The sequence below is a fragment of the Pteropus alecto genome, unplaced genomic scaffold, assembly GCF_000325575.1.
Source record: "Pteropus alecto unplaced genomic scaffold, ASM32557v1 scaffold20, whole genome shotgun sequence".
NCBI lineage: Eukaryota > Metazoa > Chordata > Mammalia > Chiroptera > Pteropodidae > Pteropus > Pteropus alecto.
The window spans coordinates 29,680,520-29,696,729 of NW_006436298.1; the positions used below are offsets into that span (position 1 = coordinate 29,680,520).

Genomic DNA, 16,210 nt, shown 5'->3' on the forward strand with positions numbered 1-16,210 from the left:
GAATAAATAAAAGATTATTAGCTTTAAAAATATATATCTATTGAACATGTACAATGTAATTATGAAAATTCTGATATGTTTTTGCTTGAAAACCGTGTGCTTCAAAATCTGGCACCATCTTTTATGAGATTCAAAAGTCTTCTTTCTGTTGTGTTGTTTATTTAATTTATGAGGCTTTTCTCAAAACTGAACTAGTATTAGATGGTTCCTCAAAACAGTGACAAATAAAAGAAGATACATAGAAATGTTTGGAAAGGGAGATGAGTTATCCTGGCCTGATACTTTTTATGTTTTCTCTTTCTGCTGTCTTTCTCTGTACATCCATATGTAAAACCCAAAAATTATTCTTAAGGGTTTTGTGGGAACCAAGTAAGACAAGAGGAAATGTTTAAAACTGCTTTCTGACCTCTAATAGTGGTGATGCTGTTTTTGAATACCACTAATAGTTTAAAAGTGCTTATCAGAGCAACTCTTTACTGCCTTAATTTGTGTGTACAGATTGCTGTTGGTGTTGTTACTATCTGTTTTGTATCAAATTTGCTAGCTAATTTCCTTTTTAGCTAAGTGATTTTCTTAATGGCTACCCTTTTGACAAACAAAGAAACCTTAGGTGCTCTGAGAGGAAAAACCAAATTTAAAAAATCATGGTAAAAAAGATAAGGAACATCTGTATTCATGCTGCTGCTATGTTGTTGGTATGGGAGAAAATCTGGTGATTGACCTTGATTCTTGACTGAGGTCACAAAAATATGCATAATTTGGCCTTTATCCATAAAACAAATAGCAACAGTCCCCATTTAAAGCAGGGATTTGATTTCCTTTGTTTTGGGTATGGACAGGGTAATCTTTTTCAACCTTATCATGAGAGGATTTTGTGTTTTCCAGAAATATTTTAGAATCTCCATTTTGACAGGAGCATTTTGTTTGAATGCATATTTTATTAACGAAGGGTTATTAGGAAATCCAAATACCCAACAGCATCAATGAGAGCCCCCATGATCTGGTGAAAGATTTTTGGATTAGGACCCCTGAAAGGGATAGTGGGCATTAATATTGGGGAGCCAGTTTAAGATTTATTTTAAACGAGTTTAGATGGGACCAAGTCAATGAAGACAACACCAGAGTGACTGGAACCTCTTGAGCCAGCAATCTGAGAGCTCCACTGAGCCTTTATGAAGTCAGTCTTCCAGAGTTGCCCTTCACCTATGCTAGGGACCAGGTTTATAGGTGAATAGTCTCGGACTCTTATATACCCATTTGTGCCTCGACAGCCTGTGAATCTGACATAGTACCAAAATGTGTGTTTATTCATCAGATACCATCTTAGAGCTTGGGCAGTGAGATTGGGTATTTGCATTTCCACACAGCAGAAATCCATCTTTTGAAATAAATCAAGAAAATATTATCTTCCTAGTGTTTAAGTAGGAGTCATTTTTTTTCTTGCAAACCTGGTTACAATTCTGCCATCTATCTGTCTATATCTATCTATCTATCTATCTATCTATCTATCTATCTATCTATCTGTCTGTCTGTCTGTCTGTCTGTCTGTCTGTCTGTCTGTCTGTCTGTCTATCTATATCTATCTATCTATCTATCTATCTATCTATCTATCTATCTATCTATCTATCTATCTATCTATTTATTTTTCAAAATAGTCATCACAGAACTTTATTAAAAGCATTAGTTCTCAGTGGTTTTACCTAAAGAGGTAAACCTAAAGAGTAAAACCAGTTTTAATCTTACTCTTCAGATAACAATTGATTCATCCACAGTGTAGAATGTTGTAGATTCCATTGAGAGATGTTCTGCTTGTATTAAGTTTATTGAGGTGACATTGGTTAATAAAATTAGATAAATTTCAAATGTACAATTCAATAATACATCATCTGTATATTGCTTTGTGTGTTCACCACCCACCTAAAGTCAAATCTCCTTCTCTCACCATATATTTGACCCCTTTTACAAACCTTTTCTACCTCCTCCCCACCCCTCTTTCTCTCTGGTAATCATTAAACTGTTGTCTGTGTCTATGAGTTTTTGTCTGTCTTATTTGTTTGTTGCTCTCGGTTTTATGTCCCACATATGAATGAAATCATATGATTCTTGACTTTTTCCATCTGACTTATTTTGCTTAGCATAATATTCTCAAGATCCATCCATGTTGTTGCAAAAGGTAGTATTTTATCTTTTCTTATAGCTGAGTAATATTCCATTTTATATATGTACCACATCTTCTTTATCTAATCATCTATTGAAGGATACTTCAGTCGTTTCCATGTCTTGGCCACCATGAATAATGCTGCAATGAACATATGGGTACATATATTTTTACAGATAAATGTTTTTACATTTTTGAGATATAGATATTCAGAAGAGAGATTGCTGGATCGTATGGTAATTCTATTCTTAATTTTTTTGAGGAGTATAAGGGTCATTCTAACAAGTGCGAGTGAGGTGATAGCTCATTGTAGTTTTGATTTTCATTTCCCTAGTAGCTAGTGAAGTTGAGCATCTTTTCATAGGTGACCATTTGTATGTCTCCTTGGGAGAAATATCTGTTCAGGACCTCTGCTCATTTTTTAATTGGGTTGTTTGTGTTTTTGTTGTTGAGTTGTATATTTTGGATATTAGCCTCTTATCAGAAGTGTTATTTGCAAATATCTTCTCCCCTTTGGTTAGTTGTCTCTTTGTTTCGTTGATGGTTTCTTTTGCTGTGCAGAAGCCTTTTATTTGATATAGTCCCATTCATTTATTTTTACTTTTACTTCCCTTTGCTTTGGGGTCAAGTTTATAATATCCTCTCTAAGACTGAGGTCCATAAATTTAGTACCTATGTTTTCTTCTATACATTTTATTGTTTCAGATCTTATATTTATTTCTTTGATCCATTTTGAGTTAATTTTTATGTATGTTGACCTATAGCAGTCTAGTTTGATTCTTTTGCATGTGGCTTTCCAATTTCAATAAATGGTTTATTGAAGAGGCTTTTTTTCCTCCATTGTATGCTTTTGGCTCCTTTCTCGAAAATTATTTACTCATATAAATGTGAGTTTATTTCTGGGTTCTTAATTCTGTTGCATTGGTCTGTGTGTCTGTTTTTTTGCTAATATTATGGTGTTTTGACTATTGTTGCTTTGTAGTATAATTTGAAATCAGGGAGTGTAAAACCTCCAGCCTTGTTCTCAAGATTGCTTTGGCTATTCGGGGTCTTTTGTGGTTCTATATAAATCTGATGATTTTTTTGTTCTATGTCTTTAAAAAATGCCATTGATATTTTGATCGAGATTGCATAAAATCTGTATATGCTTTGGGTAACATATGTTACCTCTTTATTTTTGTTTATTAAGCACACCACAGTCAGACAAGATTAGAGAAAACAGTGAAAGAGAAAGTATTTGTCTCTATTCCATCCTTTCATTTGATTCTCCTTGTACTTTCACCTCCTTCATTTTCTTTCCCTTGGTCGCACATCACATTCAGGACCTCTATAACCTGTAAGTTTCCCTGATTGCAGTTTAGCCACCTGCTGTCTTTATAACTATGAACAAGTTACTTAACCTCTTTGTGCCTTTATTTTCTTACTTATAAAATGACAATAGACTATTACCTACATCATAAAGTCATTATGAGGATTAAATGAATTAAGATATAGTACCTGATTGTACAAAGTACTGAGTGACCAGTTATGAAATAATTGCTAATAGAACCTATTAATAGGGTAATGGTAGGAGCCATACACTTCATTGCCAAGTGTGAAATGTTAAACAAGACAGAATTATGAATTCTTTATGTGCAGCAGCACAGAAGCTGGCGTTTTGCTTTTTCTGTGTCAATCCACCTGTAGAATGTCTTAAAGATACAAACGACTGTTGGATCATTCCTCAGAAGACTATTGGTTGGTAAGAGAATGTCCTGAGACTCCTAGGAATCATATTGAATTTGTTGTTTTTATTGGAAAGGGAGACGGTAAGCACATAGCGTAGAGGTGGTTGGTTATTTTATGTATTCATTTCTCTCACAGTAAACATGGAGCTTTCTTTATCCAATGTGAATGTTCTAGATTATGTGGCCATTATAAATCTTATTTTGAAATTAATTTCTGGCATGGTAAGTATATTTCTTTTTGAAGCATCACATTTTTAAACATTTAGAGTATAACCTCACTCATTTGAGAATACTGTATACAAAATAATTTTAAAGCACTTTTTTGATTGTGTATTTTCAGAAGGTAGCTAATGGCTTTTGACCTGCTATACTAGCATATAGAACTGAATGTCAGGCAGAATATTTTTTAAAAACTGCATTTTCACCTTGTTTAATCAAGCACAGTAATTCTTTTTGAGATCGCATTGCATATTTTCCCAAGCGGTTATTGATAAAGATATGTCAATTTGGTAGGAGAAAGAAGAGAAAATTATAATATTATAGCATTTAGGTCTTAAGAATATTTAAATATATCCAGATTGGTAAGTACAAATATTTTAATAAATAATATCATATCTGATATAATTACATGTGAAAAGCCATTTAAAGTACATAGTATCAGCCTTACATCTTCCCCATGTCTTTGGGCCATTGTTATAAAAAAAATCACATATTTTAATTCACACACTTTTCTTCTTAATTTCTATTTTCTCTTGAAATTTATACAGTATATTTCACGGCCTATTTTCACAGAGTTTTTAAGAATTATACATATTAAACAATAATTCTCAAATTTTGTGCAAAAATAGACCATGATATACACTGTATAAATGATAGAGATTGCTCAGGGCTTCAAGGTTAGCATTTTTTGATGATTGTCAGTGTTCATTTCACATTAATTATTGGCACAAGTTCTTATACAACTGTAGTCTTTGCAATTATGTGCCACTTAGTTTGTATATTGAAAAATACTCTGATTTAAGCTTCGTTGAATTTTTGAGATGAAGATGTGTATGCAGCTTGAGTAATGCTCAGTTTACCTTGTGGAGTGGGTGACTGATAAAATGACAGTGTAAAGAGTTGTATTTTCTGTACTGAACATATTGGGGCTGGCATTTTGCCACTGAACTGTATGATGATGAAAGAAGAATATTGTTTGTATGCTTTGCACTGAAGGCTTAATTTCTGAGGCTGAGCTCCAGTTTTGTTTATTCCCTCAGGTAATTATTGGTTTTCAAGATGCAAAAGTGTATCATTGGATTTTTTTTTTTAAAAATGGTTAAACTTGTATTGTCCTTTCTTTAAATTTAGGCACTAAAAATTCTCACACATCAAAGTAGTTTGTGATTCTCATTTGTGTCTGGAGAGTTAATCATCTCAGTAATTCTTTGAAGTTAGCTTTTTCTCTCTCTCTTTCTTTTTTTCTTAACCCAGCATGGGTTCATGAATAAAACTAACCACTCTGGTAGATATAATATATTATTATTTTTGCCTATGGCTCTTGCTAATAAAAATTCAAAATTTGGTTAGTTTGCTGGAATCAAATCAATGTAGTATATGGCATACTTTTTTCCTGTTATGAAGCCCTCTCACAGAAAATAGGTGGGGAAAAAAAGCATGAGGATGGAAAGAAAAGACAAAGCAGTTCAGGGTTAAATATAGTTTAGCTTTTTTTTTCGCCTCTTTTGTGGTTAGTCTGTAATGTGTACAAGAGTTTTTACTTCTCACTGCCCTACAATCCTTAAAATTCCTATTCCTTAGGACTAAATTCATAAAAATTCCTATTCTTTAGTCAAAGTATATGAATCTGCTGTTTTGTGGACGAGTTACCAATAACAATGGTAGTAACAATTTGATAAAGTGTATGTGTGTGTTTTAAATGCAGCTGGATAAGACTATACGCTGAAGAATAGGGTAAGTGATGAAGAATAGGTATGTGATTGATAAAATAACTTGGAATTTTGACATTTGCTAAAATTAAGTCATTCTGTCTACAAAATTACCTAATCACTAAATCACATAGGATTTGGCATTTTAGGGAATAAGGATGTTTTCCACTAACATCAACACAGAACAGAATTGTGATTGGATGCTTTCTTCAGAAGGCAACGTGTGAATTTAGAAACCAGAGAACATGCCAGAAATAGGCTGATGAGATTGTAGAAGACATTCCATACTGGAACCAGATATTAGGCTCAGCTGGAAAGACCCTTAAAGTGCAGTTAGGGGAATACAAATAAGGAGCTAATTTAGCAAATTTTACATGTATATATCACAGTGGGTAGGATCATCCCCTCAAGAGTTAGAGACGCCCAGATTTTAACTGTTTGAAGGCAGCTTGTCACTTTGGGTAAATAAATTAACTATAAAATAGGGATAGTAATGGTATCTAATTCATAGTATTATATTAATTATTAATATATAATTAATATATCATATTAAGTATTATGAAAAATAATTACTAAAAATGAAAAATGAATAAATGAAACTTATAGTGAACAAAAAATTTCAATTCCAGAGCCTTGGAAATCTGTTACCATTTATGTATTTTGCGTGTGATGGAACATATTGTTAAACAGGCTCATAGTTGGCCTCAGAATCTTGCTCCCAGAACGCCGGGAAGTTCCTACTATTTTTGTAGAGGTTGGTAACGTGAAACACATTTGTTTTCCTTGAGCTAATTCAACCCTAACCTGTCTTTTGTCTCTTTGTTTTGCTGACAGTCTCCCTAATGCGAATATCAACTCAGTTACATGGAAAAGTAGGAATAGAAAGATTCATTATCAATACATAGTATTCAAGCACTATGCTGGGTGCTTTACAGAGATTTCTGTTAAGTAGGTGATTCCCAAATTTATATTTCCAGTTTCATCCTCTAAGTCAGGCTCCATTCATGAATTCATTATTATTTGGCTCCTTCACTTAATTGTCTAATAGGTGTCTAAACTTATTGCTCACTGCTCACTATCTTTCAGCCACATTGGGCTTCTTTATGTTCCTTCAGCATTCTAAGTTCATTTCTGTCTTGGATTTTTGTTCTTGATGATCTTTATGCCTGAAAGGCTCTGTCTTTTTATTTTATACATCTTGCTGCTTCTCCTTATTCAAATGTCATTTCTTCTGAGATGGAGGTTTCTCTCTGACAACTGTTAAGCCCATCCGGTCAGTTTCTTATCTCATCATTCTATGATATGATTCTTCAGAACCCTTTTCTATATATATAATATTATTTTATTTAATTGTTTATTGTTTTATTACCCAATCCAGAATGCAAGATTTCTGAGAGCCAAGGCCTTGTATGGTTTGTTCAACACCGAGGCCTTGTATGGCTTGTTCCAAATACCTGAAACCATGACTAGCTCATAGCAGTGCTCTCAACAACTTTCAGAGGTACGATTCTTCTTTTCTTAGTTTTATAGGTGACAAAAGCAAGGCCCAGGGAGGTGTCAGAGCTGAGATATTGACCCAATGCTGTGCTCTAAAAACCTATACTGCAATGCCTCCCTTTGCACAACTGAAGGTCGGGAACATTAAATGAAGGAAGGGGCCCGTGTTGAGTTCTCAGAATTTCCTTTGAGTCCCTGGGCTGGTAGTTATTGTTTCTACCGCATCGTCAGTGAAGAGCTGGTCTTGATCACTTTATATTCTAGTATCCTTGGTTTATTTTCTCTTCCCTTTTCTTTTCGACTTAGAGCCCAAGATACACATGATTAATATTTTATGAGAATACATTTGGTCCTATACTGCTTGGGAAAAACAAACACTGGATTTTAAAAAAGCTCCCAAAGGCCTAAAATTCGTGATTTGGAACCCAGAACCACCTGGCTTGGGTTCTTCCTTTTTATATGCATGCTGTTTTCTGAGCATTTGTTACTTGACAATGGCATTTATTACCTTTATAGCTTTCTTTTTGTGAGTTTATGTTAATAACACAGATAATGCTTTGCTTGTACTTGTCACCTGTTGGCTAGAATAGTTCCACCTCCATGCCTTTCTGTTTCATCCCCACCCCCATGTGAAACATGGTGCTGCAACTAGGCTATTTGTATTGTTTTAGCCAGACACTGTAGAATGAAAGAGGTGGTCTTATAATGTATGTCATTAAAATGTGAAAATATGTTTTAACTTTTGGGGAAAAATGAAAAGAAGAAAAAGAAAAACAGGCAGTTGATTAAAACCGGATAATCTCCTGCATAATAAGTCACACCCAGCAAATTATAGAGGGAGAAGTTATTGCTGCTTTTTAATCTGGAACATTTGGTGTAAGTTGCTGCTTTTGACCTTTTAGGAGCTGTTGACCTCGTTTGGGAATTGCCGGTAAACCTGCCTTAATCAGTGAAACAGAAGGAATCTTAGCATTGTGGCACTGACTTGGTTAATTTAAATCCAAACACACACACACACGCACACACACACACACACACACACACTCACTCACTCACTCACTCACTCACTCACTCCTGCCTGGACGCCCTTTGTGTCCACCTTGCACAAAAAGATTTCATTCAGAAGCATTATGACCCGCATCCCGCTGTCAGATTCTGTTAGCACTGTTGGTCTTCTTCAGCTGCAAGCAGCATCTTTAACCCCTTTTAAGCTTCCTTTTATTTTTTGAAAACATTATCTGTGCTTAGATTTATACATATATTCTACGTTTTACTCAAAGCTCCTTCTTTGTATCCTAGGGAAAAGGTATTTTAAAGTTCCACTAATTGAGAGACTAAAATGAGAATTTATCTTAAAACTAGCTTTTTTAGAAAAGTATATTAGAACTTAATCCAGTGCTTCCTCTGGGAATTGTAATCAAAATTAGAATCATGAAATGTTGAAATAAGTTTTTGCTATTACAGTAAGCCATCATCTATAATACCTTTGACTTTTTGATTAAAAACATTGAAGGCTTTATAATCCATGTTTAGTTTTGGGAAAACATTAAAGTTAATTGACTCTTGGGTAAGCTCAGAAGTAGTATAGGGATCTAGTCCTGGATCTTTAAATGAAAGCAAAATTAAAATTCTTTAAAGATGAAATTTTGAGTAATTTCAGTCTATTACAGTTTGAATTGAGAAAAGTACCTACACGTTGGGTGCTCTGCTGGGCTTGGTTGCAGAAGAGGGCAGGTATTTGTGTGGGGAAATTTTTTAAAATTGCTTTAGAATGGAAGAGATCAACACCCTTATTTTAAACAGCAAAAAACCTAAGCCCCTTTACCTGATTACTCAAGCTCTTAAATACCCTTACTAGGCCAACTTCTGCTTCCTTATTACCAAATTACGACACTTCCAAAATACAAATGAAGCCTTTCAGAGAAGGTGGTATAATCTCAGTCTTTGTGGTTTTGTTCATTATCATTAACTTTAATAACTACTGTTTATTGAAGGCTTGTGATGTGCCAGTACTTTATGCATTATCTTCATCTTCATAACTACAATATGAGGTGGTACTATTGTTCTTCTCTTTTTGAAAATGAGAAACTGATGTTTAGAAAAGTCAGGGATTTGCTCAAAGTGTTAGTTACTCTGAGAAGCTAGGATAGAGCAGAGGAAATAGCCTCTCCGGGTATTAGCTAGACATAGGGAAGGGAAATGGGTAACAAGAGATGCCTCTCCGAAGCCATAAGTTGACATGAAAATGCCATGGTGAATGAGTATACCACAGGTTATTGGTAAGAAAGAAAAATTAACGCCATGTTGGCTTAATTCTTAAGATACGGTGGATTCTCTGTAAGGGAATATCATAGTACCTTCCTTCTGGCTACCATTAGAAGCAGTAGCTACCCAAGACAGGAACATATTGGGAAATAAGGGGAGCTAGAAGCTATGTGATAGAAAAGAAATCACAGCATCATTTTCAATATCTGTTCATTTTCATTTCAAAAATAAAATGCCAGTTTCTACTTTACCCTACCACATTAGATTGTTTCAAAGATTAAATGAAATAATTTAATCTTAAACACTTCAAAAAATAATTAGGACATAATACTTTTTTGTTCATTTATTCAATAAATATCCAGTGAATGCCAACTGTAAGGCATGGAGCTATATAGAGAATAAGAGGCAAATATAGACTTTGTCTCTACCTTTCAGAAGATTAAGTTGAGTAGGGAAATAAGATACATGATATTAAGGCAGTAGAATGTTTTAAATGCAGTTAGTAAGGTAGAGAACGCTAGAATTTCTGAGGAGGAACCCATAGCTGATGGAAGAGGTGGGTCTTGAAGGACTGGTAGGTTTGGGTTGGTAGGGAGGAAGGACAGGTGTGTGGAGGGGCATGGGGGGAATTGGTAGGTATCTGTGGGCTTACAGGAGGAGGAGGCAGAAAGAGCAAAGGTCTGGAGGAGAGAAAGTATGGGTACATATTAGTGTATCAGGTTGTCTAGTTGGCTATAGCTCCAGTTGCCTGGAGGTAAGTCTGACAAATATGGGCTTAGGTTTAAGCTATGAAATATGCACTTGCTTTAGTAGCCCACAAAGGGAGCCTTTAAAGATTTCAGAGCTTCGTGGTAAACTGGTAAACTGGTAAGGCGATGTTTGTAAAAGCTCATTAGATACATAGAATGATTAAAGGTGTGAGACACTGAAGTCAGTGAGACCAGAGCCTTATGAGATGACCGATAAAAGAGATCTAAGCTAGAGGGACAAGTGTGGGACTTGATCGATGACATTTAGTCATTGACTAGATTTAATGGTGATGGGGAGTTAGAACTTTTTGCTATTGGAAATTCTTGTGATACTTTTTCATTAAATCAGTATGAATTTGTTGTAATTAACAAATTAAAACTCAAATGCTAATGATAAAATCCTATATACCACTGTCGTTTTTCAATACTTATAACATGCTTAACTGGTATTAGGGAAAGTATTGTATCAAGACCGGGGGAGCCACGTATGCTGCTTAGCTGGGCTAGGAGGAAGTTAAACATAAATTATGAAGAAAATCTAGTTTAGAATGAAGGGCGTTTTTGCCTTATCAGAAAAATGATTTGGGGGAGGAAGCAGACTGGCATTGTAGTTGGCTACCCAAAACTTTAGAAATGCTGGCCAAATATTTTCACAGAAGTAGCACTTTAATCTTCATTTGCCTCGGAATTGGCACTTGCCAACATGATTTCACTTTAAGAAACAAGTTAAGCTCAGGGCCTTGTTGAACTCCAAACTTCAATTTAAGGATTAAGGTGGTTGCATAGGAATTAGATAAGATATATACTACTTTCACAGTCAAGTGGTAATTTCTTTGGGAAATGTGAGCTCACTCCCTGCTCCCATACACACACACACACGTGTGTGCGTGTGTGTGTGTGTAAGAACATTTCTACTTTCTAACTTTCATTTTCTTTCAGTTTTGAGAAATTATAATACTGTTTGGATGTCTGCGAAGCCTTAGGATGCACTGGGAAAAAAATAAGAACTAGATTTTCTAAAGTTTGGGGCAAATCAAAGGGGGTATACAGTCACCCAGGAACAACATATCAGAGGTTAGTGGAACTAGTGCTATTATTGGGTAGATTATGGACCTGCCCCCAGCTCTATGCTGAGTGGCCTAAGGAGGGTGTTTACTTCACAGGGCCTCTCTCTGCTATCCTTGGGAATCCAAGGAAAGGGGATAGTGATTTTTGTAGGAAATTGTCAATTTCAGAAAGAGTTTATGATCTTCTCTGAGAAGGTGGTAAGATTGCATTGATCAAAAATTTTAGTGGAGTGGTAAGAGGAAATAGAACACTAAAGAGAACATGACACATTGAGCTGTTTTTGTAGATTGAGGAGAATAAAAACTGAATGAAACCTGAAATTAGGAAACGGAGGTTGGGGAAATTAGGCCCCTTTTTTCTAAAGCAAGCATCTTTAACAGGATATAATCTGGCCACATAGGGCCATTTGACTCACTGATGCTTGATTTCTGTCTGCTTCCATATTCTGTTCAGCCTTTTTTAGTGGTCAGACACCTTGATTTGGTCTTATTTTTGGATAGGCTCTTTTAAAAAATGTACCTTTAAAAAAAAATCTAACAAACTAGCTTTATCGTTGGACTATTTCTTCATGACCATTGCATCTCTGGAAAAGTCAATAAACCTGCTCTCTTTTGTGTGTGTGTGTTATCTAGATAACCTTTATTTGCTTTACCCATCTTAATTCTGTTTAGAGACATGGGTCATCTCCCTAGTAAAAATTGTTTGAAACGACCTCAAAATAGTCTGGCTAGTATGTTAGGATCTAGTCCCCTGAACCTATCATAGATTTTCTCTGAGAACAGGTAAACCAGGATTGCAAATTCAGAACACATTTAATGAACTTCTATTTTTCAAATTACAATAGTAATTCATATCCATGGCTAAAAAATGTTTAAAAGTTTAAAAATATATAATATAAAAATTGGAGGACTCTCTGAGTCTAATTGAAACTGCCAGAAGTTAACCACTCCTAGCAATTGGATGTATATCTTCTAGACATTTTTCAATACACATTTAAATAAATAAATACATTTATTTAAAATTTGGATCATATGTATGATGTATAAGTATATATACGTATGTGTGTGTATATATACACATACTATTTTCACTTATATCATGGTAAATTTTGCATATAATTTTCACAAAATTTGCATGTTTTGCTTCTCAAAATCAGGATCTCAGGAAGAGCAAGTGAAAGGATAGAAGTAATACCATTTTGTTATAAAGGTTTTTCACTTTATCTAGGTTAAGAAAAACTGACTTATTATGGGTTTTGCGAGGGCTGATTTTACTGTGCTTTCAGAATTCTCCCTAACCTCTACAGTAGTGAAAAGTCTAACCTGTCAATTAGTTTTAAATTTTTTGACATTTTCCCAGATTGTATATTGGTGCTGTTGTGTTCCATTTTACTATTTTTGTAAGCAGTATTATTGCAATTCATTCGTATGCTATTTTCTCACAAGGGAAACATTAAAAGCGGGTTTAGCTTCACCTAAATTGAAATAGAGATAATAATAGTTTCTTTGAAATGGCTTAGATCTAAGTATACAGTACAGAATGACAACCTTCATGTTTTATTGTGTTATGACTGTCTTAAAGAAGATCTGCCAAGTTACTTGCTTATCTTTGCAATTACAGTATTTGCAGTAGAAAAATTAGACCATGGTATTGTTTAAAAACATGTCAATCCAATATTCATGAAGAAGAAAACAATAGTTTTTATAGTACAGATGATAATTATATACTTATTAAAGCATCACATTTGATCAAATAAGCATGATATATCATTATAGACTCAGTTTGATGTTGAAACATTATTATTTTAAACAGTTACTTTAAACCTGGTATTTTTAAGAGGGGTTGCATTCCTATGAATGTGGGTGACAGATGCAGGGCAGGACGAATAGTTCAAAGTGAAGATTTAAATTATGTGTAGCTTCGGGGGTTGTTAGAAGTAGAAGTAATTCTGCCTGTGATAGAAGAGACTTAATCAAGAAGACTATGTAGCAGTAAGATGGCAGATTTCTTCTGATTTTATCTGGGTGTCATAATTAGGCATTTCGCTGGAGGTGTTTTCTGGATAAGTGATGTATCGGTAATGCTTTACTGGAGCTTGGAGATAAATGGAATAGGCAGCTGACGCCTCCTGAAGTAAATAGAGAGGATCAGTTTTCATTGTTATCAGTACGCTGACCACCACCGGAGGCACAGATGTGAGCTTTCTTTTCAGAGGGAATCAAGTGTTACCCCTCAAGGAAAAGGATGTTTGTAATTCAATAATATTAATGTTTGTTAAATAAGAAAGCCATCTATAAACACTTATACTATGAATACTTGCTGCCTGGAAGCATTATTTATTGAACTGTGACTTTTTCAGAGCTTCAGCTATGAGAAGAATATTGCTAATGGAATCATGTAATGACATTCGTCATTAAAAAGTCACATCGCAATGAATAGATTCAGAATTCATTGAGTTCCCTTGCTCTGTGTCACACTCACCGCTTCTGTGACAACCTTCATTTCCTATTTAGCAAATCCAAGCCTGGTAGCTCTAGCCCCAGGAAGTTGTTAAAGCAATTAAAGGCTTCTGTCTCCCAGCATATTGCTTGGTTACCATAGTACCCTCTGCCTCCAAGTCTCTCCTGATGATGTCAGTATGCATACAGGGGTTGTTCAGAGCATCTACGTGGGGATGATTCACCCTGCAATAAAGCCCCTCTCCCCGTTGCTGGGTTTCCAGTGCGGTTTCAGATGTCCATAGAAATGGAAGGTAAGTGCCTTCTTTTGCATATCAAAGAATTACTAAATACCTCTATTTTTCTCTTTTAGGTGTATGAATGGTTTCTTGCTTTCTAAGATATACTACTGACTGAAATCATAGTGTATTGGAGCATTTCAGCCAATTACCTAGAACAGACACAGTGTGTACTTAAAATACGTGTGTGTGTGTGTGAATGCATACATGGGACAGACATAAAATAACTGAATGCACAATGTAATGCCTTCTACTCTTCAAGATTAGCAGCAGTAGCAAACACAGTAGCACTTTTAATTTCGAACTCTTTGAAATACATAAATTTCTTGAAGTATTTTGACAGATGTCACAGGACAAATGGGGCTATATTTTAAGTGTGTGAATTATATATTTTTGTTGATACTTTATCCACCTTAAACAATATTAACATTTGAAAGATCTATGATTATATTGGAAGATATTATTAGAAAAAAAGGCCAAATTAGGCTGAGAAGTTACATATTAGAGAAATTAAAACTTATATTGAAGGACAAAGAGTTAGTTATGGGATATATGTAAAGTTTGAAGTATATTGATCACCATTATTGCATACTTATTTCATACTTACTGTTTTTCAAAATATCTCACAGTTGGATAGTAAAATAATGTTTCTATTTTGCGATAAATGAAATTAGTGCTTCATAAAAGTTTCCCATAGAACATATCCATGCTTCTCAAGGATAAGCCAGCAGCCTTCAGCTTTATGAGCAGAGTACTATAGAACCACTTACATCATTCAAATACAAGAGCCATGAATGAATATTTCCTTTGAAAGTAAGTTTTCTGTTTCAGTTTTTCCACTCAGTATGCCTCAGCAATAAACAATAAATGAAACACACAAGACAGGTTCCTTTCTCTCCATTCTGAGAGTTCTGTCCATATGACAATGTTAGTTGTGTATTTATTTCTTCTTGATTCTCAAGGGAGTATTTCAGTATATTTTGTAAAGAATGTAATCCTATGTTTAAATAGAGGTGGTAGGTAAAGGCAATTTCTGATTAGTTACTGGGTATCTTTGCAAGAGATAAAAGAATGAGAATGGAGTAGATGAGGTAGGGAACTTTCTCATTTCTTCATGTAGCTGAACCTTTTATTCTGTGTAGGAGGTAGACAGATGGCTTTTTTGAGATTTTGGTAAATGGTTTAGACTGTCCATTTCTAGAGAGATGTTGATTAAAATTAGCATTTTGTTTCTTATATTTTTGGAATCTTCTGGAATATACCCTGCTGTATAACTTTGCTTTGTTTTTGTGTGAGATCATATTAGTGGACTGCTCTTCACTCACCTTTCTATAAAGAATCAGTGAGAAATACAGTTGCAAGAGAATATAACAAAATTCTTAATTTAAAAATTTTAAATTAATTAACTTATATGTAAGGATATCTGTCTTATCTTAAATATCATAAATGCTTATTTTGTGAATTCCTTTCTATACTGAAAGCATGCTAAAATGCTTTAACTTTTAATTTTTTTTTACTACATTCATGCTTAATCCTGTTCATGTGTTTGAAAATTTACCAGTTAATTGCTATTTAAGAAATTTCCGAAAAATAGAGAGAAATTATGATACTACCTAATTTAGGTTATGGCAGGTTAAATAGTAAAGAAATTTCAACAATATAAACTGTTTCTATACTTTTTAAAGCCCTTTTATATTAAAACATTTCGATAATGTTTATGTTGAAAACTTATATTCCAGCATATGTTATATCAAGGCTTTGCTCTTCATTGTATTAATGTTTTAGGTGAGATAACAATCTATTGAGTAGCTAACTCTTTGCAATTAAAAAAAAAAACTTATGTAGCTTTGAACTCTTAAGATATCCATGAAAATATTCTCCTTTTGATTTAACTGATACAAGTAGCGGTTTATACAGAATGCACTAAAAAGATTACAGTTTCTTCATGCTTGGGTCAAGAAGTGGTTCCAAGCAGTTTTAGGCAGGGTGGTTTTAAAAATTGGTTTAGCAGAGTTTTCATTTTATTTTTATGTCATTATACGATGTTTTAAGTTTTACAGATATTTAAACTTGTTCCTGCT

The 16,210-nt window shown here is 34.3% G+C and overlaps 1 long non-coding RNA gene across 1 annotated transcript in view; it reads left to right on the forward strand.

The window, feature by feature from the left end:
- Nucleotides 1–16,210, forward strand: part of LOC107195785 — a 109,028-nt gene that overhangs the window by 28,492 nt on the left and 64,326 nt on the right. The gene's annotated exons all lie outside the window — the stretch shown is intronic.